At 41.9% G+C, this 24594-nt stretch overlaps 1 protein-coding gene and 1 pseudogene across 3 annotated transcripts in view; both read left to right on the forward strand.

Annotated features, from left to right (window-relative positions):
* The window catches only part of LOC111158945 (ATPase phospholipid transporting 11C), a 188197-nt gene that overhangs the window by 16747 nt on the left and 146856 nt on the right, over positions 1-24594 (forward strand). The window lies entirely within an intron of this gene.
* On the forward strand, positions 10102-10635 carry LOC111158946 (annotated as a pseudogene).

The following is a 24594-nucleotide window of genomic DNA, read 5'->3' on the forward strand; positions in this document are numbered from 1 at the left end:
AGGCCTTCATCTCTTAATTGCTCATGTGACTGTACCTCAAACTTCAGTTTCTTTAATGAGTGTAGACTAAAGTGTCTATACTTTGAATGGGAACCATGACCAATTTTAGGCTGTTCATGCTCTTCATTGGCTTTTAATAGTGGTTATACTTTTTGGTTTTACACCGCCCTGAATGATTGGGGATCAAATGTAGACCCGTGCCTTTGTTAGTACTGTGTTCTAGAATTAAACTCAACTCTGATTATATTGACCTTTCGCCAACAGCTGTAGTGGAGGAGAGCATTTTTGTTAATGCTAAAATATGATGGGCAGGCTTCCTGGGGAGCACCAGCCCTGACTTTTTTGCTAGTGGCCACCTGACATTATTTCCCAAAGACACTCTTACTTGTGGGTACTCATGAACACGATTAGCTGCACGGTAGTAGATAGGGAGGCAGCCCTTGGATTGGCTGAGTAGCAGCTGCTAGGAGACAGTAGGGTGCAGTAAGTAGGCAATCTGTATGTGTAAATTTTAGAACCAATAGTATAGTGGAGTAGAATTTGGTACTTGCTGTGTTTATTACAGTCAGTGATTCAACCAGAGGATGATAGCCAGGGAAAGGGAGCAGTTTCATGAAATGGAGGTCTATAAATCTTTTTAAAAAAAGCCATAGTCGGGACGCCTGGGTGGCTCAGTTGGTTAAGCGGCTGCCTTCGGCTCAGGTCATGATCCCAGCATCCTGGGATCGAGTCCCACATCAGGCTCCTTGCTCAGCAGGGAGCCTGCTTCTCCCTCTGCCTCTGTCTGCCACTCTATCTGCCTGTGCTCACTCTTGAAAAAAAAAAAAAAAAGTCGTTCGTTTATTTAGGTTAGACCCTAGACCTTAATGGAAAGTATCAGTAGAATATATATATCCCTGTTTTGAAATAGAAGGCAACGCAATTGAAATACTCTTGTGCAAATTTAGACATATTACATATGACGTACTAAAGATACTAATGACAGCAATGTAATCAAAATCAAATGAAACCAGTCAAAAGACATTAATGGATTTATAGAGTACATGTTTGCAATTAATTTCAGTAGTCATGAAATTCATGTTGCATCAATAGTTGTCCCTTTTAGTTCCCAATACACACACCTAGCCTTGTGGAAGTTTTCTTAGGAATGGGGCCGGAAACTTTGCTGTTCTGGTGCCTCCATTTACCAGCACTTCCATATTAAAGAAATTATCTTCGTAAAATGTAATGGTTGGTGCTTACAGAATATATGTGAAATGTAAGCATAGTAATAAGATGAATACCTATATTCCTACCACCTAACTTGAAAATGAGACCGTTCCCAGTATAATTCCACCTACCTGTGTGTTACCTTCTTGTTTCATCCCCCTCTCTCCTCCATATTGTCCTGTCTCCCCTCTACTTTGTAACAACTATTTCTAGGAGTCATTCCATTGGCTTTAAGAAATAGCTTTAACACATGTATGCAAACCTAGATAATACATTGTTTTGTTTTCTTAATTTGAGCCTTATAAGTAATGGTATACTGTTTTTCTCTTACTCAATATTATATTTCTATGATTCCTTATAAGGTTTTAGGTAGCTATATTTCATTCATTGTCACTACAGAGTAATACTCATTTGGAAATGTACCAGAATTTATTCATTCTTCTGTCAGTGGACCTTCAGGTGCTTTGCAGGTGATTTTTTTTCCTCTTATGATCAGAAGATACGTGTCTTTTGAGATATATATCTATATATCGATATATATAGATAGATATCTATCTATCTATCTATATAAATAAATAATGGGTTTTACCCCTGTGAATCTGTGTATGTGTATGTATAGGCTACAGATACACACATCTAAGCACATACACTTGGGCGTAAATATAAGACATGCGCACTTAACGACAGGTCTTGAAATGTGCGGCTGTACAAGAAGAGGTCAAATTGTTCTCCAAAGTGGTTTGACCAATATGCAATCCCATTAGCAATGGGGGAATTCCTGTTGCTCCGTATTTTTCGACACTTGGTATTGTCTGACTTCTTATTTTTTTGCCAATTCTCTGATTACTAATAAAGTTAAGCATCTTTGCAAATATTTATGGATCATTTATGTTTCCCTTCTGAAGTATTTATTTATGTCTTTTGATTGTTTTTATTGGGTTGATTATCTTTTTCGGACTGACTTATAATTATGAATCCTTTTTTAAAAGATTGTATTTATTCATGTGAGAGAGAGAGAGAGAGAGAGCACAAGCAGGGAGAGAGGCAGAGGCAGAGGGAGAAGCAGACTCCCCGCTGAGCTGGGAGCCAGACTTGGGGGGCTCAATCCCAGGACCTGGACATCATGACCTGAGCCAAAGACAGACACTTAACCGTCTGAGCCATCCAGGCGCCCCTGTGAATCCTTTTTCTATTCGGGGCATTAATCCTTTGTTGGTTATATTTGTTGCAGATACAGTCTCAGTTGGTGACTTGTCCTTTTACTATTTTGTTTGCTCTCTTTTAATAAGCAGGTTCTTAATTTTTTTTTTTTAAAGATTTTATTTATTTATTTGACAGAGAGAGATCACAAGCAGGCAGAGAGGCAGGCAGAGAGAGAGGAGGAAGCAGGCTCCCTGCTGAGCAGAAAGCCCGATATGGGGCTCGATCCCAGGACTCCGAGATCATGACCTGAGCCGAAGGCAGTGGCCCAACCCACTGAGCCACCCAGGCGCCCCAGCAGGTTCTTAATTTTAATGTAGTTAAAATGTCAGTCTCTTTACAGTTAGTGCTTTATCTTGTTGAAGTAATCCTTGGCTATGCCAAAACTGGAGCACTGGTTGCCTTTTTTTTCCTCAAAGTTTTCGAGTTTGGCAAATTATTTTCTGAGCCTCATGTTTCAGATCTTTAAAATCCGGGGACTTGAACTAGGTTTTGTATAACAACGTTTTACTCTTTGACACTGTAACCTGAAGTAGACTGAGGATATGTGCTTGTGTTTTCAGAGAGTGTGGCGTAATGTAGTCATCTTTCCCACTGTGACGTTTCATGTTCACTCCTCCTTGACTTCTCTTTCACTTACTTCCTCACCCTCTTCCTTCCTATTTTCTTTGGAAACATCTCCAATTGAATTCTGCACCATTCTAGATTTTCTGTGTTGAAGCAGCATTTCGAAATCAAGATTTGTATGGAGAGAATTGTAGCTATGCCTGCAGTTGGAAGAAATAATAGAGAGCCCTCGTGTACCCTTTGCCCAGTTCTTCCCAAAGATAACATCTTTCAAAACCAGTATAATGTCAAAACCAGAGTGTTGACATTGATAATAGCCACCAATCTTAATCAGATTTTTCCAGTTATACTTATGTGTGTGTGTGCCTGGGCGTGTGTGTGTGTGTGTGTGTGTGTGTGTGTTTGATATCCTGGTAAAAGCTGCTCTTGGGTTGTCATACCAATAGGAGTCATTTCAAATTCCACCTGGTTTTTAGAAGCTAAAAACTCATAGTGGAAAGGAGGAATGATATTCCTTCTAACACTTAAAGTGTTCAAGGATGTTCATTAGTTTATATCTCTATAAATAGAACCTTATATTGTTGTCAGGCTGGTAGTCAAGGACAGTTGAAGACTCCGTTTATGGAGAGCTACATATGCTCTAACTCATGTCTGCCTCAAAATATTTAAAAACAAACAGTCGGTCATCTTTTTTTTTTTTAAGATTTTATTTATTTATTTGACAGAGATCACAAGTAGGCAGAGAGGCAGGCAGAGAGAGAGGGGGAAGCAGGCTCCCTCCTGAGCAGAGAGATCAATGCGGGGCTCGATTCCAGGACCCCGGGATCATGACCTGAGCCGAAGGCAGAGGCTTAACCCACTGAGCCACCCAGGCGCCCTACAGTTGGTCATCTTTAGTGCATTCATTCATTTACCCCTTTATTGACTTCTGACCGGCCCAGCACTATGCTAAGCACCAGGAACATAGTGGTGAGTAAAAACGGAAGTAGTCCGTGTCTTTATGGCACTTATAACCTAATTTACAGTTTAGAAATAAGACAACAACTATTATACTTACTCATTTTCATAAGTTGTGAGTAAAATGAATAGAAACAGAAATAGGGTCTGTTTTTGATAAGAGTAGCCAGCAAGTTCCGCCTGCGGAGATAACATTTAAACAGATAACTGCAGGAATGAGGGACTCCTTGCAAACGGGCCTGGGAGTAGATATTGGAACCAGCTTGTTCAGAGGCCCTGAGTTGGGCAAGAGCCTGGCACATGGGGAAATTGAAAGGAGGCTCATGGGGTAAAAGGGCACACTCAGTGGCGGAGTGGGGACGATGTGGAAGCAAATGAGGTATAAGAACTTCTGGAGCACTGTCTTGGGAGCAATTTGAATCTTGTAATCTGGACTTCTTGAAGCCATGAATGTGACTGGGAGATGTGGAGGGGTAATGACAGTGAGGGCTGTTTAATAATCAATTCACAAATATTTATTGAGTACTCCTAATTGTCAGGCTCTATTCTACTAGCTCGTGATGAACTGGTAAGCAAGACAGACAAAAACATCTGTCCCCGTGGACCTTACATTTTAAAAAATGTTTTTATGTAATCTCTGCCACCCAGTGTGGGGCTCAGACTTAAGACCCCGAGATCAAGAGTCGCGTGCTCTACCAATTGAGCCAGCCATGTGCCCCTGACCTTACGTTTTCATGTAGGAGGGTGTTGTTAGGGCAAAGGGTAAACTGATATAACAGCTCCAAAATGCAATGGCCGGAAAAGGTAAGCGTTTATTTCTCTGGCGTAACAGCCCAGAGCAAAGAGACAGCCTCTGTTCTGTGTGGTCACTCAGGGTCCCAGGCTAATGGGGCAGTTTTGCCTTCCTCAGCAGTTGAAGGAAACGGGGGGTTCGGTGCAAACTTCTTTATGAAAATGACCAGTGAAGTTTCTCACATCACTATTACATCCACACCCTTTGGAGAAGTCTTTTTTTTTTTTTTTTTAAAGACTTTATTTATTTATTTGACACAGAGAGAGAGATCACAAGTAGCAGAGAGAGAGGGAAGCAGGCTCCCCGCTGAGCAGAGAGCCCAATGCGAGGCTCGATCCCAGGACCCTGAGATCATGACCTGAGCTGAAGGCAGAGGCTTAACCCACTGAGCCACCCAGGCGCCCTGGAGAAGTCTTTTTCATGCAGTCCACCCTCGCTGCAAGGGAGACACGAAATGTAGTTTCTAGCTGAAAACCCAGGAGCTCAGGAAGAATGGAAGAACAGATTTGGGAGGAGAGGACAATCGGTAGACAGGGAACCAGACAATAAACAAGATAAATGAAGGAGTATCTTGTATGTAGGGGATGAGTGGTGAAGGGAAAATGAAGCAGGGAAGGGAAAAATAGAAAGGATCAGGTGGCAGAGGTCGCACTCTGTCACAGGGTGACAAAGGAAAACCTCGCCTAGGAGGTGCCATTTGAAAAAGCCCTGAATGAAGTCTGAGCAAGAAATAACCATTCTGAGTTGGTATAAGGCCTGCTATCGCAATGTGGGGCTGGATTTAATATGCTTGGATCTTAGACCTTCTCTGAAAGTAGTTAGTGGAAAGGCACCATTCGGCCAGTTTCATTTACAGCAAGCGATGCAAGAAGATCTTAACCAACGAATGCTGGATTGATGGATTACAACGCTACGACCCGGACCGGGGCACTGGTCACCCATTTTGGATTACAGGATTTTGTCTTGACTCTTCAAAAGATGTAAGCTTAGCTCCCTGAGAAAGAAGGAAGGAAGTTCCCTTTGCAACACTCTGACAGGTCAGAAGAGTTGCACATACTTGTTTTAGGGGGGTTTTCAGGGAGGGGGTGTGTGTGATTTTTTTTTTCTAAGAGTAAGAATTATTTATGACCTGAGCCTGCTGTAGAACTCTCATTAATTTTAGTCAGTTGTTGTCAGTGCTGTTTTTAAGGATGTGGTGACATGAAAAAGAATGGAAGTATTTTTCGTGTCCCCCCTCCCCCCGCCCTTGGTCATGCAAAGGTTGTTTAGTTGTTCTTCCAGAAAGCAATGCTCTACAAGCCTTCACTGTGTTCTTTCATTATATTCCAGCACTGATTTAAGTATATTCCAATGTAAAATACATCATGAGCATCCTCTCTGTTCCTGTGCACCATTTTTAAAGGACAACCCATTTGGTTAATGGAACAAAAGAAAAGGATTTCCTGCCTAATTTTTTTCCAATCCCCTTCCTACCTCCAGCATCTCTAGATTTCAGTACATAGATTGTGGAATCTCTTATCGTAGTAATTATTATCTTTCGTTAGAGAACTTACAGTTTCGAAAGAGGATGAGCTACATAGAATATGTAACAAAAATACGAGGCAGAAAGTGATAAATGCCATACAAAAAGGTAAAAATTCAATGCTCTTCTAAATGCGAGGGGGTAACCCTGTCAGTCTTTGCTTCCACAATAGTGAAAGGAGACAATGAGGTTCACTTTGAGCTTAATATAGAACGCTGTCAAAAGGAATTTTCCCTTCTTGGAAAAGTGAAGCATCTGTTCTCTCATCCTACTGTTTATTTTTGTGAGTTGTCTTCCTAGGCACAGAGAAAAACAAGTCAGTTCAGAAAAGCACTAGTCACTTGACAGCTTACTCTATGGTCATAGAAGTTATCCTTGACTCTTCTCTCCCTCATTCCATCTTACCAAATTCCAACATTATGCCTCCTGAGTATTTTTTGGATCCACTCTTGCCACTCTTAACCCATCTCTGCAAAGCAGCTAGACTGATTTTTTTAAAAGTTAAAGTCCTTTTCATGCTAACGTTCCCTCGTGGCTCCCCTCCCACTTAGGGTTAGATTTAAACTTCTTATCAGGCCTGCCAGGCTCTGCCTGCCTCTGCAGCATCTCTGACCTCTGACCCCTCCCTTGTGCATCGCAGTCACGCTGGCCTTCCCTCGTGGTTCTATCCTCCTCCTACTGCATACTGCCTGCACTGCGTAGACCTGCCTGCACTGTGTAGAACCGTCTCCCCAAAGACCCCATTTGTATTCCTCCTTCAGAACTAAGAAGCATCACTTCCTAAAGGAAGCCTTTCCTTACGAGGTCATGCCACCCAGTCTCACAGGGTCACATAGCCCCTTGTACTTTTCTGAAGTAGGTCTCTCTGCAGTTGTGATTAAGAATGAGGCTTGATGGGGCGCCTGGGTAGCTCAGTGGGTTAAAGCCTTTGCCTTCGGCTCAGGTCGTGATCCCAGGGTCCTGAGATGGAGCCCGCATCGGGCTCTCTGCTCAGCAGGGAGCCCGCTTCCTCCTCTCTCTCTGCCTGCTTCTCTGCCTATTAGTGAATACTGTCTGTCAAATAAATAAATAAAATCTTTAAAAAAAAAAAAGAATGAGACTTGGAACCCCCTGTAGAACCAGATCTCAGAGGGTATGTGTGCTTTTCCTTATTCGCTGCTCTGTGTCTAGAGTCAGTGTCTCGGGTAGTTCTGGGCACCGGAGTAAACGCTCAGAAAATACTTGTTGCTAAAGAAAAAGAGCAGAAAATTCCCATATCATTTAAATTTGGTTTTGGATTTGATTTAGGATCAGAGGTTTTCTGATGTTGGACTGTTGACAAAAGACCAGCATCAGCTCGCTCAGGGAGCTGTCAGAGATGCAATTGTGAGGCCTCTGATTCAGACCTACTGCATCACAGCCTCTGGGGGGGGGGGGCATGGCACTGTGTGGCTCAGCAAACCCTCCAGGTGATGCTCATGCATAATCATGTTTGCGAGCCGGTGTTCTATAAATACAGTGCCTGAAGACTGACGCCGGCTAAACAAAATGGAAGTGCTGTTGGGGCGCCTTGGTGGCTCAGTGGGTTAAAGCCTCTGCCTTCGGCTCAGGTCATGTTCTTGGGATCCTGGGATCGAGCCCCGCATCGGGCTCTCTGCTCAGCGGGGAGCCTGCTTCCCCCTCTCTCTGCCTGCCTCTCTGCCTACTTGTGATCTCTGTCAAATAAGTAAATAAAATCTTAAAAAAAAATGGAAGTGCTGTTTTAAACCAATTTTGAAATTAAGTTACATTATTTCTGTCCAACAATAGGCCATAAACTACTTTTCAGCTGCTGCCCCCCGCCCCCATCCATTTTATCACTTGATGTCTTCAAAGGTCCACTGAAATGTAAACAAGGCCGACTTGATCAGTCAACCCAAACCGGGACTTTAAAAATTACATAGTTATTTTCCAGGCTTCACCTCTCTGACTCTAACTTTTATCTCGTGCCATCCAAATCCTGGAAATGATCATAAAAATGATAATGCCCAGGATTCCCCTGTTGGAGCTCTGTTTTTGAAATTGTTTTAGGGGCACCAGGGTGACTCAGTTGTTAAGCATCTGCCTTCGGCTCAGGTCATGATCTCAGGGTTCTGGGATCGAGCCCCGCATCAGGCTCCCTGCTCAGCAGGAAGCCTGCTTCTTCCTCTCCTGCTCCCCCTGCTTGTGTCCCTTCTGTCGCTGTCTCTCTCTCTCTCTGTCAAATAAAACCTTTTAAAAAATTTGAAAATGTTTTAATGTTTACTATACAGAGTCAAAAGTATTTTTTGCTAACGCGTAGGATGTCGTCGTTTCTAGACTTGTAGCTAAAGCATTTTGAAATATTAGCAAGGTTTGGATGTGTATACTCTTGGCTATGTTTAGATTCTGGAGCTGTGCTACACCATCAAACTGCTGATAGATTGCATTGTTAAAGGTCACTCAGCCTTGGTTTTGCTTTTGACTTTTTTTTTTAAGATTTTATTTACTTGAGAGAGAGAGAGTGAGAGCACCAGCAGGGGAGAAGCAGACTCCCCTTTGACCTCCCAGACCCTGAGATCAGGACCTGAGCCAAAGGCAGACACTTAACCCACTGAACCACCCAGGTGCCTCTTGTCTTTGACTTTAAATTTGCTCCTTATTTGACTCCAGGCCACTGTTTTAACAAAACCCTTCCCACCTGGTGACTCTTAGGGGACCCATAGGAAGTTAATTGCAGGGGTTTCTTCCTCACACGGCAGGTGCCCAACGGACTTTGATTCTTTTTTTCATAATTGGTTAGAAGCACAGGATTTGAATGGGGTTGGGAGAGATAACCAAGAAAAGATTTTTAAATATTTTTGAAAAGTTTTACTTTTAGAATAGTTGTAGATTTACAGAAGTTGCTTAGATAGTAGAGTTTTCATATATCCCACGTGCAATTTCCTGTATTACTAACATCTTACACTAGTAATGTACAATTTGTCACAGTTAATGAACCACTATGGATAAATTATTAACTAAAGCCCATACTTTATATTTCCTCAGTTTTCCATTAATCTCATCTTGCTGTTCTGGGATACTCTCCAGGGTACCGCATCTCCTTTAGTTACCGTGACGCCTCGTGGCTGTGACCCTTTTCTTAGATTTCCCTTGGTTTAGATGATGTTGACAGGTTTGAGCAGTACTGGTCAGGTATTTTATACTATGTCCTTCTACTAGGATGTGACTGTTTTCTTTGTGATTAGACTGGGACTATTGAGTTTTAGAGGAAAATTGGAGAGGTGAAGTGCCATTTTCATCACACCATAACAACAGTACCTATCCTCAGCATAATCACTGTTGGTGTTGACCCTAATCACTTGTCTAGAGCAATGTTTACCAGGTTCCGCCACTGTAAAGCTACTATTTTTTCTCCTTTCAATACTAAACTCTTCGGAGTTTAGTGTCTTCACACTAAGTATATTCTGAGAGATTTTCTTTTTTTTGAAAAAGATTATTTATTTGAGATTGAAAGCATGATCTGGAGGGGCAGAGAATCTCAAACAGATTCCCTGTTCAGTGCAGAGCCAGACTTGGGGGACGCAGGGCACGTGGGGCTCTATCTCATGACCCTGAGGTCATGACCTGCCCTGAAACCAAGAGCCCACCATTTAACCGAGTGCGTCACGTGGGTGCCCCCTAACAGATTTTTTTTTTTTTTAAAGTAAACTCTTCCCCCAACGTGGGGCTCGAACTCATTACCCTGAGATCAAGGGTCACATGCTGTACTGACTGAGCCAGTCAGGCGCCCCCAAGAGATTGTATTTTAAATGTGAGATTCCACCTTTTGGCTTTCGGCTAGGAGGAGCAAAGGTATAACTGCCTTGGGTCATCCCGAAACCGGGTTCATCCAACACCAGCCACCTCCGTCATGCAGCCTACGTTCGACCCCAACAAGATCAGAGTCGTGTATCTGAGGTGCATCGGTGGTGAAATGGGTACCACGTCTGCCCTGGCCCTGAAGATCAGCTCACTAGGTCTGTCTCCATAAAAGGCTGGTGATGACATTGTCAAGGCGACTGGTGATTGGAAGGATCTAAGGATTACCGTGAAACTGACCATTCAGAACAGACAGGCCCAGATTGAAGTGGTACCTTCTGCCTCTGAGCTGATTATCAAAGCCCTCAAGGAACCACCAAGAGACAGAAAGAAGCAGAAAAACATAAAGCACAGTAGAAATATCACTTTTGATGAGATTGTCAATATTGTCTGCCAGATGTGACATTAATCTTTAGCCAGAGAACTCTCTGGAACCATTAGAGAGATCCTGGGGACTGCCCAGTCTGTGGGCTGTAATGTTGATGGCCGCCACCCTCATGACATCATAGATGACGTCAACAGTGGTACAGTGGAATGGCCAGCTAGTTAACTACAAAGGGACGTATTTCAATAAAGGATCATTTGACAACCAGTGGGGAAAAAATGGGAGATTGCACATAACATCTTTCTTACTGAGTGGAACCTCCTCTGTTATTTTGTGGTATCTGGTATCTTCCTTTAAGTTTTACTTCAGTCAGAGACAGGTATATGCAACTGACAAATTTCAAATGACAAATTTGAATCCAGTTCAAATAGTGAAGTGTATTCAGTTAGTGAAGGGATGTGAAATTAATGACTGCTTGTGTGAATATTTGTGCTGGGGACAGTTAATGTGTTTTGCAAATGTTCCCGAGGCCAGCTGTTGCCCTCATCCACTCTCATTCCTCAACCTCCAAGCCTTTTTGTTTGCCTGTAGCTATGCCTAGAATTCAAACTGGCGGCTAGCTAAAAAACCACTGTGAAAACACTTAGGTAGACAGAGTGGCCCAGGATTTGTTTGCTTGGCAGGAACTCACTTGCTAAAATGGTCTTTAATATGTTTGTGCCTCTCTACCATGATTCTTTTGCCAGAATAGATGCAACTCTAAAGATTTTCTTGTCTTCCTAACTCCTTGTTTAATATCTCATAGCAGTGACTGAGCTATTGATCTCAAGGGCTAATAACAACCCTGCGTGTGCCTTTTGCAAGTTCCGATATTTTAAGAACTGAGAGCTTTGAAAAAGAACATTGCTTTCCTTCACAGAAACACAACACTTCTTCAAACCAAATAATGTATAGCATGTGTCATAAACAAAGTTCATTCCTAGAAATCACTAGATTCAGAGGGAGCAAAGGATGACAGAGAAGGAGTTCAGGCAAGTGATAATACTTGCTCAAAGTTGGATGACCAGGGTCAGCTACATGGGACCATGGCCTGCAGCAGCCCCACTCCCTAGTTCCCCACGCAGCCCAAATTCATGTTCTTGGCTTCTGACAGACACTTAAAGCACTTCTCAGGAAGATGGTTCCAGAATGAAAAGCACACAGAAAGCAAACAATTAGCTTTTTGCTGAAGTGAACCTTTAGTACATTATTAATAGTTTGGGGGTTCTGGTTTGGCTCCTCAGTAGAGGAAATAATGAGTAGCATGCCTCATTATGATTAGATATATTTCATATCACTGAAAACAACACATATCCCATAAGACAAATAGAAAAAATTGGGAATTATTTTTTCTTTCTTTCTTTGCCTCATGTATTTATTAATGTAAGTTCCGGCTAATAGGGTCTAAGAGGACTCCCTGAATTTGAGACAGAACCAAAAAGGGAGAGCTAAAGAGAATTTAGGTTTACCCTCTTTTTTAAAAGATTTTATTTATTTATTTGACAGAGAGAGATCACAAGTAGGCAGAGAGAGAGGGGTGGGGGAAACAGGCTTCCTGCTGAGTAGAATGCCCAGTGCCCAGGACCCTGAGATCATGACCTGAACCAAAGGCAGAGGCCTAACCCATTGAGCCGCCCAGGTGCCCAAGTTTATACTCTTGATTGCTCAGTATCGCTGTCTAATATCTTTTATATATCATAGCTGTTCACTACATATAAGAATCATTTTTTAAAAAGATTTTGTTTATTTGACAGAGAGCACAAGCAGGGGAGCACAGGCAGAGGCTGAGGGAGAAACAGGCTGAGCAGAGAGCCCTGTGTGGGGCTCGATCCCAGGACCCTGGGATCATGACCTGACCCTAAGACAGACGCTTAACCCACTGAACCACCCAGGCACCCCTCCAGTACTCATTTTCAAAATTTGATTTTAACTCCGTTAGTAAACTTTTTATTTTAGAGTAGTTTTAGATTTACAGGAAATTTGCAAAGATGGTACAGGGAGTTCATATTTATGCCTCACACCCAGTTTCCCGGTATCTCAAATCAGTTAGGACAGTATGTTTGTCGCAATTAATGAACCAATATTGATATTATCTCAAGTCCATACTTTGTTCTCATCTCTTTAGCCTGTGCCTAATATCCTTTCTCTGTTCCAGATCACCTCTATGATACCATATTATATGTAATCAGCACAACTGCTTAGGCTCCTCTCGGCTGTGACAGTTTCTCACACTTCCCTTGGTTTTGATGTCGTTGACAGTTTGAAGAGTCCTGATTAGGGATTTTGTAGAATATCCCTCAATTAAGGTTTGTCTGATGTTTCCCTCAAGGTAAGATGTGGGTTATGGCTGGTCTCATTGCATCTTACCTACCTTGTATAGTATCAGTATGACTTAACTCTGACAGTATGAACTTGACCACCTGGCTGGGATAGTATTTGTCAAGTTTCTTCACTGTCAAGTTACTCTTTTTTTTTTTTAAGATTTTATTCATTTATTTGAAAGAGATCACAAGTAGGCAGAGAGGCAGGCAGAGAGGGAGGTGGGGGGGAAGCAGGCTCCCCGCTGAGCAGAGAGCCCAACACGGGGTCCGATCAGGGGATCACGACTTGAGCCGAAGGCAGACGCTTAACCTACTGAGCCACCCAGGCACCCCAGGTTACTCCTTTTTCAAATAGAGATTTTTATTGATTTTCATACCTCTGTGATTCTGGAGATGAATGTGGTTCATTTCACTTATTTATTCAACAGAACTTATTGTGCGTTAAAGAAAATGTGTTTTTAGGCAAATTTTAGGGTTTTTTTATTCAAGGCCCACTCATTGGAGGAATAAACCATACATAAGGAACAGCCTATACTTTGTAGGTAACAAAAGGTGGTCAAGATTAAGTTTTTGGTGGGCCGTGTATATTTGTTTAGCTTTTCTAAATATGACAAATTTTTCAACAAAATTCTATTTGATTACAGTTGAATATTGTTAAATAATTTAAGTCACGGTCTTCAAATGTTACAGCAACTCAATTATTCATGATTTGCCAGTTATTAGACTTCCTCACCTTCTCTTTTCATTTGTTTTATATTCAGAAGTAACAGTGAAAAGAATTCCTGTAAATGAGACCCTTTCTATCTCCCTAGCTTTTCACATAAATACAAAGGATTATATAGATATTAGGGATCAAGCAACCTCCTGCTTATTTACGTTTCTTCAAATGCTAGTCATAGTAACAGATGAAGATCAGAAAGTACCAGGAAAAGAAGTCACCAGCACATCTTGTGTTGAAATTTGTTAGGAAGTGTCGATATCAAGGAATGAGTGTGTCACGCAGCAGATGAGCCTCTAGGATGAATTTGATTAATTCTCCAAAGCAGCAAAATCTCATCATCAGATGGTGTTGCTTGAGGCTTTCTCTTGCTTTCGAGTTGGATAATCTAAATTGTGTAACCTCTAGTGGATTTCCATTCTGTCAGTGTATCAGAGAATGTTTGTGCAGATGGAAAAAGATTTTCTGTTGGGCCATGTGTGAGCTCAGTGGGAAGGGTTAAAAATTACAAGTGAACGCATTTCACTCAATTCTGCTTCCTGATGACTGGCATCTCTACCAGATTTGTTGACATGGCAAACATGGAAGGAGCAAAGGCATCTGGGTTGTAAGGCGGGCTCTGCCACTAGTTCGTTGTGTAATTTTGTGTAAGTCTGTGCTTCAGAATGGGAAATAAGAGTAGCAATATGGGCTACTATTATACGTTATCAATTATACGTTCATGAACATCCATGACTATGATATGGTACATTAGGAAAAAAGTGTAGTGGGAATCTGATCTTCCCAATAAATGTTGTATATGCAGTTGGGGGCATGGGTCTTCACCAAGGATGCCTAGTAGTTATTTTTTTCTAGGTATGGCCACAAATATAATAGATTTTATATGAATAGAATAGATTAATGAGTAATATCTATGTAAAATGAATAGATTAATGAGTAATAGCTATAGGCCATAGAGCTTTTTAAGAAATGTATTCTGGATTAGGGAAGTATGGTGGTGGGTGTAAAAAGTAGAGAAGAGAGCTCCATAATCAAAATTCTGTATTACTCCTTCTTGCTCTTTCCCATGTGACACACTGTCTCTTTCATTGGTATTCTTTCTGCCCATGGCCTTGCCTCATGCTGTCTGGCGTTGGGAGGCCTCTGAGCCCTGCTGACTTCCATGTCTTCACAGCTCTCCAATGGAAAGAGTTGAGACAGCTCAGCCCTGAACCAGGCTTTGGGCCCCAGCCAGTGGTGAGCTGGGGAGAATTTCAGGAACCTTAAGCTGCTTAGCTCAGCAGGTCAGCATGTCTCCTAGTCTCATTCTGACTTTGTGTGCTTAGGTTTTTGTAAGACTTCTCTTGGTTAGTTCCTTGTGATTAAGACTGGATTTGTATTTCTGTGCCAGAAACTGGGCCCTGTTCTCTTTCACTCCTGTGAAGTCCTTACCTGGTACAGTGCTTGGTACCCCAGAGTAGGAATATGCTGTCTTTTAGCCAGGCCTTTTGGGAACTTGAGCTTTGCCTAGACCCATGCCTGTCATTGGGACTTTGCTGACCATTGGTAGGGATGTTGATGCTAATTGTTTTTTTTACCAGATTTTCCCTGTTGCCATCTGTCTGCTTTCTCCCTTGCTCAGTATCCTGGTGCTCCCTACTCACCTCTGTGGACTTCTGCCTATTGCTGCCTACTCTCCTTTTCTAATTATGCACTCTTGCCTACTTCAGTTTCCTTCTAGATCTTCTGGGGTTTACACTCTGAGCACCTGATAATCCCTCCCTCTAATATGGAGGGGCCTGATGTATACCACACTTCCTGCCTTCAGAAGCTTAATTATGATAATAAGTTGTTTTCTTTCTCTGGGGCCTTTCTAAAAAAATTTGTCAGCTTTTATTTCATTTGATTTTAGTTTAAGATTTTTACTTATGTTGAAAGAGAAACGAGTTGGGGGGAAGTGCAGAGGGAGAGGGAGAAGTAGGCTCCTGGTTCAGAGAAACGAGTTGGGGGGAAGTGCAGAGGGAGAGGGAGAAGTGGACTCCCTGCTGAACCAGGAGCCCAAGATCATGACCTTGAGCCAAAACAGACATTTAACTGACTGAGCCACCCAGGCATCTCCCAGAAATCTGTCAGCTTTTAGCTGTTTTAATTATTTCCTGGTATTACAAACTCACCCCTTGACATTTTTCATGGGACCAATTTTTTAGCTTTCTTTAGGACATCTCACCTAGCCCCTTTTCAGCCTTTTGTTACTTTCACAAGGGAGTGGCCTTGAGTCCTAAAATCTTCACATTGGAAGAAACTTCCAGAGATACCCAGTTTACTTTCCATGTAATGGGTAGCTTATTAACTTCCAAAATAACCTGACAGAGGCATTTTATAACAGCTCTCTTGTGGTTTTCTTGGGCCGAGACTGTCACTTCATTCATTCATTCATTTACTCATTCATTCAGTCAGCCAAGGCAGTTACTAAACATCTCTTGTTAGCCAAGCACTAGAAGTGTGTGTCTTTGTGTGTGTTTATCACCATTCCTGTCCTTAGGGAAATGCTAACCTATTGGGAATAGAAAAATAAGCAATCAACGATTGCTAGCTAGAGATGTACCATGGGTAGGAGAATGGGTCATTTCTTCTGCATGACTGAAGGTTTGGTTTGTGAAGGGCCTCTTTCTGCTGCCTCAATTAACACCATCTTTCTGGTCCACCACCAGTTTTTCAACTACCAAAAAAAGAAAGAGGGGGAATTCCTTGGCTTCTGCCTATCCTTGACTTGCCCTTCTTGGAGTCATCTTTCTGAATGCAAATCTTGGTTTGTTACTCCTCTGTTAATAGGCTTCACACGGTCTCCCCTTCAAACTGACCTCTGACTCTTCGGCACAGTTCACAAAACCTCAGCCTTTCTGGTTCATGCCTACCCGTCTCGTCTCATCAGACACCATTTTCACCAGACTCTCAGTGCCCCAGAACTGCGCGCCATTTCCTGGCTGTATCATTCTTGCTTACCTTTCTGCCATATGTGCTGTTCCTGCTGCCTGGAATGACTGCCAGTCTTGTCTTCTTAGTGAACTCTGGGGCACTGAGAGCTGGTAGAAAATGGGGTACAAGGAGGAATAAATCAGAACTGTAGATCTCCCCTTCCACGAAGGTGCCCTCTGGCCTGTCGACTGCTGGTACAGCTGGTACCACTGGTTCATGCCCACCAGCTACTCTAGACCAGGAATCGAGCTCTGTCTTCAGCCTTCCCACAGCCTGTGCCACAACGGGCAGCCAGGAAATAGTTGTTGGATGAACAGATGAGCGGAGGAATGAAGGCAAGTCTCCTGTAGTTTATTTTTCAGTTTAGGTCTGTCTTGGGCTCTGAGAATGCTACTTACAAGACTCCTGCCAATGTTTTGACAAGAGCTCCCTGCAAACCCAGGACTTGCATGCCGGCTCATCCACTGTTAGACACCTGCCCGAGACTGTCGCCGAAGAGCCTGCCAAACAGGGCTAAGGGCCCTTTTTGGGGGTTTGGGGCAACCCTTTACCTTCTCGCACCCTGCAGCCTTCGTTGCCAAGATAAGCTTCTACTGTGAGTCTAAAAAATTGTAATCAAGACAAAAGAAATCGCATGGAATGAAAATGCTTCTTCCCTGCTCTTGGAAATCAGAACAGTTGTAAAATGAAGAAAATCAGTACTTTCACATTTCTCTCTCCTCAAGCAGTCGTTTTAAGTGAGTCATCGACAAACTCAAGCAATTGGTAAGGACAGTTAGTGGCCATTTATCACCTTAAGTTGATTTGTTTCAAAAAAAAAATATCAAACGGGGTATTTTGATCCTAAGTGATGCATTTATCACCTTCCTACCTGAGCCCCTTTTTACACAGCGCCATCAATGAGCCCTGAAAGAGACACACACAAAACTGTCACGATCCTGGTCAGTCTTCCCTGTCTTTCTGTCCTTTAATCATGATTCTTAAACTTATGATCAAAACTCAGCACTTTTCATTCTGATGAGTGGTAGGCCTCTGCCTAAAACAGATGGCTATTTCTGAGGTGGTATGCATTTTTGTTCTGTTTTTCTGGTTTTTTGAGGCATTATTTGCATAGAGTGAAATTCACCCTTTTTAAGTATTTACAAATGTATACATTTTGGCAAAATTCTATAGGTTGTGCCACCACTGGAATAAAGATAATAGAAGTTTCTGTCACCCAAAATACTCCCTCATGCTCCTTCATAGTTGACCCCCTCCCTATATGGCAAACTACTGCTATTATTTCTGTCTCTATAATAGTTGTGTCATTTCTAGAATTTCATATAAATGGGATCAAAATGTGTAGTCATTGAGTTTGCTTATTTCACGTAACATAATGCTACTTTAAAAAAGATTTTATTTATTTAAAGATTTTATTTATTTGATAGAGAGGGACACAGCGAGGGAGGGAACAGAAGCAGGGGGAGTGGGAGAGGGAGAAGCCGCCCCCCCCCCCCCCCCCCCCCCCGCGCGGAGCAGAGATCCCTGCTTGGGGCTCGATCCCAGGACCCTGGGATCATGACCTGAGCTGAAGGCAGACGCTCGAGCCACCCAGGCGCCCCTTATTTATTTATTTTAGAGAACGAGTGATCCTGAGTGAGGGGAGGGGCAGAGGCAGAGGGAGAGGGAAAGAGAAGGTCCCAAGTAGACTCCCCGCTGAGCAAGGAGCCTGACATGGGGCTCGATCCCATGACCCCGAGATCATGACTTGAGCTGAAATCAAGAGTCGGACGCTTAACCAACTGAGCCACCCACCCAGGTGCGCCTAACATAATGCTTTGGAGTTATCCATGTTGCATTTATTGTTGCATTTATCCATAGTTAGCTGCCTTTTGTTACTGAGTAGAATTCCATTATATGAATATATCAAAATTTCTTTATCCACTCACCATGGTGGATGTTGGGATAATTTATTTTTTTTTTATTATGAATGAAGTTGCTATAAACATTTATATTCAGGTTTCTGTGCAGATACATGTCTTTATTTCTCTTAGGTAAATACCAAGGGATACCTGGGTTTTAGCATAAGTGTGTTTTTAACTTTATAAGGAATTGCCAAACTGTACTCTTACTGATTCCTACCAGCAGTATGAGGTTCCAGTTGTTCCACATCCTTGACACCGTTGTTATTGTCTTTTTCAATTTTAGACATTCTAGTAGATAGCTAGTGATATCTTTTTGTAATTTTATTCCACATTTTTTTTCCTAATGACTAATGATTTTAAGGAAGGGTCTATTAACTTTTTTTTAATTGGGTAATTTTTAAAAAATACAGTTTTAAGGGTTCTTTATATATTCTGGTTATCAGTCCTTTATCACATTTGTTTTCCAAATGTTTTTCCCAGTCTGTGGCTTGTCTATTTTCTTTTTTGTTTTCTTACTCTCTTTCAAAGAGCAGAAGTTTTGAATTTTGATGAAATTCAGGTGATCAATTTTTTCTTTTACGGTTCATGTTTCTTCTGTCCTATGCATAATTACCAGATGTAAGATCATAAAGATTTGCTTCTTTTTTTTTCTAGAAGTTTTTTTAGCTTCCGGGTTTACATTTCAGTCTATGATCAGTTTCAAGTTGTATGTATAGAGGAGCTTCGGGTTGAGGTTCACTGAAATACAAACATACCCCATTGTTCCATCATTATTTATCGAGAGACTAAAAGATTGTCCTTTGTCTATTGAATCAAGTTGGCATTTTTGTCAAAAATCAATTGACTGTATATGGGTGGATCAATTTCTGGACTGTCTGTTCTGCTTCATTGATCTATGTGTTTATTCTTTTGCCAATAGCACATGGTTTTGAATAGTTGTAGCTTAGTAGTAAAAGTCTTAAAATCAGTGGGTTTGAGTCCTCCAACTTTTTCTCTTCCAAAATTGCTTTGGGTGTGTCCTAGATTATTTGTTTTTCCATATAACTTTTAGAATCACCCTGTACATTTCTTCTTTTTTTTTTTTAAGATTTTATTTATTTATTTGACAGAGAGAGATCACAAGCAGGCAGAGAGGCAGGCAGAGAGAAGGGAGGAAGCAGGCTCCCCGCTGAGCAGAGAGCCCGATGCGGGGCTCGATCCCAGGACCCTGAGATCATGACCTGAGCCAAAGGCAGCGGCTCAACCCACTGAGCCACCCAGGCGCCCCCCTCCCCGTACATTTCTTAATAAAGAAGGTTGCTTGGATTTTATTGAGTGTTGAGTTGAATACTGATTTGGAGTTGATAGGCATCCATAGATGAATTTGGGAGAGAATGGTAATATTGATAATATTGAGTCCTCTGATCCGTGAACATGTAACTCTGACTACTTGTATCTTGATGGCTCTCATCAATAATGTTTTTCTTAGTTTTCAACATACAAATCCTATACTACTTTGTTATATTGATCCTGGAGTATTGCATCTTTTATTGCTCCTATATTAGCAAATGGTGCTTTTAAAAATTTCAGTCCTCATTTATTCACTGCTGTGTATAAAAACAAAATTCTGTTTCGTATCGTGATCTCCTGTTTTCCAACCTTGGTAATGTCACTTACTAGATCTAGTAGTTTTTCGTAGGTTCTTTTGGATTTTCTACTTAGATTGTTGACTTTTCTGTGAGTAAAGACGGTTTTATTTCTCCTCTCCAATTCTATCTGTATTTCTTTCTGGGCCTTACTGCATTAGCTAGGACTTCTATCCAGTGTGATGTCCAATACAAGTGGTAAGTGTGGTTGCCCTGCATTGTTCCTGATCTTAGAAGGAAATCATTCATTCTTAACACCGTTAAACATGAGATAGCTATAGGTTTTTCTTTTTTTTTTTTTTTTTTAAAGATTTCATTTATTTGTCAGAGAGCATGTGTGCAGAAGCAGAGGAAGCGGCAGGCAGAGGGAGAAGCAGGCTCCCCACTGAGCAAGGAGCCCAATATGGGACTCTATCCCAGGACCCTGGGATCATGACCCAAGCCAAAGGCAGACTTAAGGGACTGAGCCACCCAGGTGTCCCTGTAGGTTTTTTCATAGTTGTTTTTTATCAGGCTGAGGAAGTTACTTTTCATTTCTAGTTAACTGAGTATTTTTAAAAATCATGAATGGCTGTTGAACAAATGTCATACTTTTTCTGCATCTATATAAATAATGTATGGATTTTCTTCCTTTGTTGATATTGTCAGTGGCATTGCTTGAGTTATGAATGTTGAACCAACCTTGCATTTCTAGACTAAATTCCATATGACCATTATATATTATTCTCTTGTATTTTATAGATAAAAGTCATAGTTAGATGCCACAAAGTTGTTGGCAATTCCTTAATCATATGTGTGTTTTATAGGTCGCTAGAACCACCTCCACCTTTTTTTTTTTTTAAAGATTTTATTTATTTGACAGACAGAGATCACAAGTAGGCAGAGAAGCAGGCAGAGAGAGAGGAGGAAGCAGGCTCTCCACAGCAGATAGCCCAATGCGGGGCTCGATCCCAGGACCCTGGGATCATGACCCGAGCCGAAGGCAGAGGCTTTAACCCACTGAGCCACCCAGGTGCCCCCACCTCCACCTTTATTAAGGGAAGTTCTAACCTTACCTATAATGTTGATATAGGTAGACTGCTCTAATTCATCTTCCTTGGTCTTTAAGCTTTCAAAAGAGCAAGGGGACAGGCAACAAATATAGCAAGTGTCTTTATACTAGGCTGTAAGTACATTTATTTAATTTAACCTTATTTAATGGGAAGTAATTTGTACCATTGAAGTCTTGCAGTAAATGGTTATGGTCAGAACTTAAATGTGGGTTTGTTTGGTAAAACCACTATCAGCCCATAGATCACATTGCCTCTCTGGTGATGAATGTATGTGCGGTAGGTGTTGGACGGGGACAGAGACAAGGGAGGGTGAGAGAGAGTGAGATTAGGAAAGGGAGAAATGTTATACCACCTTTTATTGCCATTTGAAAATCTGGGCTTTTAGGTATCTTGGTTTTATATCTCAGCTCTGTTATTTACTTGATTTGTGGCACATTTGTCTCCCTGAGACTCATTTTTTTTTTTTAATCTGAAATGTAGAGGCACCTGAGTGGCTCAGTTGGTTAAGCGTCCAGCTCTTGATGTTGGCTCATGTCATGTTCTTGGGGTCCTGGGATCAACTCCTGTATTGGGCTCTGCGATCAGCCCGGGAGTCTGCTGGAGATTCTCTCCCTCTGTTCCTCCCTCCCACTCACACACGTGCTTGCGCTCTCTCTCTCTCTCTCTCAAATAAATAAATCTTTTTTTTAAAGATTCTGTTTATTTATTTGACAGATCACAAGTAGGCAGGGCAGCAGGCAGAGGGTGGGGTAGAGGGTGGAGGGGTGGGAGGCAGGCTCCTGGCTGAGCAGAGAGCCTGATGCGGGGCTCTATCCCAGGACCCTGAGATCATGACCTGAGCCAAAGGCAGGGGCTTAACCCACTGAGCCACCCAGGAGCCCCTATAAATCTTTTTTAAAAACCTGAAATGTAAACTGTTAGCACAGGTTATTATGAAGAATACAGATGATATTTGTAAAGTGGCTTGCACGTAGAATGTACTCAATATAGTGGTGTCCATTACTATCATCATTATTAATTTCTTCCTATGAAATGCATTTTATAACTGGAAATAATTTGGGTTTGGAAAATGCCAAATGGGACTTAGGCTAATTTCTGTAGTTTATTTGGTTCTTTTTACCAAAATAGCCTAGGGCAAGTTCCTTTTTATAAAAATGGACTTGATTTCCTGTACTTTTTACCTACCTCTTCCCTAAATCAAAACAATACCAATTTGCTAAATCATTTTGCAAATTTGGAAGGCGTAAAAGGTACAGCTGAATGATTTAGGCTCTGGAAATGAGCGTGTGGACACTTCTGTGCATCTGTAGGGCTTCGTGTAGTCTAGAAGTGATTGTCTCAGCGAGGAGAGCTAGAGATGCCATTTTCATTTTACATGGGCAACCAGCCGTGGATAGCCAGCTCTAGTCCCTTGGCTCATGCAGATCTGACCATTTCTGAATCACTGAAACTCACTTCTTTAACTTACAAAAGCCACTTCCGACTGTTTGAGGTAATGATTCCTTTTTTCAGTAAGGTTGTTTTGGTTATCACAAGTAGGGCCCAAGAGCTGTGTTTTCAGTCAGTCAAGTCAGGGAGGTAACAATGAGAAAAATGGCTGAGTCTACTAAAAGGCATCAGGCCATCATCAGATGACCATTCAGTGTCCAGGACCTCAGGAGAGCTGTTGGCTCTGATTCCGGCTCCAGCTCCAACAATCCATAGCTTCTGGGAACTGATTCTCATTATTATTTGATTTCCTAGCAGTACCCTTCCAACTAAAAGTGCCGTTTGACAGATGAAAGTAATGGAAAATCTTTTGTATTTGGGGAATTTTTGTATAGTACCACACCATTGCTTGGTGCTATTGTAAATCAGAATTGATAATCGTTAGTCCTTTTAAAACAGGTTTATTGAACTGTGATCATTACATAAAATACCGTATATATTTAATGTACACAATTTGATGGGTTCCAAACATATGCATATACCATTGAAATCATCACCACAATCAGGGTAATGTACATATTCATCATCTCTAAAGGCTCCTCCTGCTGCCCTTACGTTTGTTTGGTTGAGGGGTAGGGAGTGAGAACTAACTTGAGATGTACCATGCTAACAAATTAGTGACAATACAATATTTTACATACACTGTTCACAAAGCACATTGACCGCATCTTTTAATTTTAATTTTCACCTTATAAATTAAAGTAGGTCTTATTCCTCCTTTATGATGGAAAACAAAATAGACCCTAGCAATATGTTTTTTCAAAGATGACCATTAAATATTGCACCAGTGTCCAGGACGCAGTTCTGATTTCTGTTCAGTGTTCTTTGCATAAGACCTCTGGGCCTTGATCCTGATGTGACTCTAAACTTCATTGACCCGGTAAACATTCAGAAACTAAATATCTAATGACCTTTGTCCTTACAATTAAGATCAACAAATGTGATTGGATGCTGGGCTTCAAAGAGAGTTCATGAAATAACTAATTAGCGGAGGATAAAGTGGGGAGTAACTTCTACCCTGCGTACATGTAACGTTCTTTTTTCTAGATTGGCCAGACAGAGTTCCAGGGTCCAAGCAGGAGTGTTCAAAGGCTGGTTATTAACCTGAAAGGTGGTTTAATTTAAAATGTTAGGCAGTAAGGTGAGGCCCAGCCTGTTAGATTTGCCGGGTCATCTTGAGTAGCTGCTTTGTGTTAAACACTATTCTAATCATTACAGGGGCATAGAGATTAAAACAACAACAAAAAATATGATTCCACTCACTAGGACTCCACAAGCTAGGAGACAAAATGGAAGTGTACACAGAGATGCTTCCATATGCTGCCTCTAGTCCATCCTCCGTTCTGCCAACAGAGCAATCTTTTGAAAATACATACCCTTTCCCTGCTTAAAATGTTCTGGTGGTTCCCGGTCTCTCAGAGGACCATGTCCAATTTCTTCAGACACGCAAGGCCTTCTCTGATTTGGCCCAGATTATCCTCCCCCCATTCCCCACTCCGCAGCCAGCTCCAGGCGCATACCACGCCTTGAGTTCCTCAAGAGCAGCTCATGACTTTTCATGCCTCTGAGGGTTTACTCATGCTGGGCGCTCTGGAGAATGCTGTGTTAGCCTGGGTCCTCTGAGAAGCAGAACTTTAGGATTAAACTGCCAAGGATTTTATTAAGGGAAACCACCACCTGTGTGAGAGACCACGCGGAGGGAGATGGAAGGATGGGTGTGCCATTAGTCCACGATCCAAGTCTGACCCCTAGTGAAGAGAAGCGAGAGTAGCTTGGGCAGAAGCTTCTAGGCTGCTCTGCGGTTGAAGGAAGGTTCAGAAAAGCCTTTGGGTAATCCGGGTCAGTGGAGTTCTACCGCTGCTGTATTCACTCATCTGTCAGGTGCAGCCCATTGGACGTATGGCTTCAGCACAGACATTAGGATGAATTTCTGAGGCAGCAGCTCAGTTGTGCCCCCTGTAATTAGAGGCCTTCTTGTTAGCCTCCATAAATGCCTTTCTTCTTCCATCTCATTCCTCTCACTTGTCCTTAAAAGGTCAGCCTTAAATGTCTCCTCTGCTGGGAAACTTCTTGAAGGAAATT

Source organism: Enhydra lutris, unplaced genomic scaffold (assembly GCF_002288905.1).
Source record: "Enhydra lutris kenyoni isolate GAN:26980312 unplaced genomic scaffold, ASM228890v2 scaffoldscaffold65, whole genome shotgun sequence".
NCBI classification, from domain to species: Eukaryota; Metazoa; Chordata; class Mammalia; order Carnivora; family Mustelidae; genus Enhydra; species Enhydra lutris.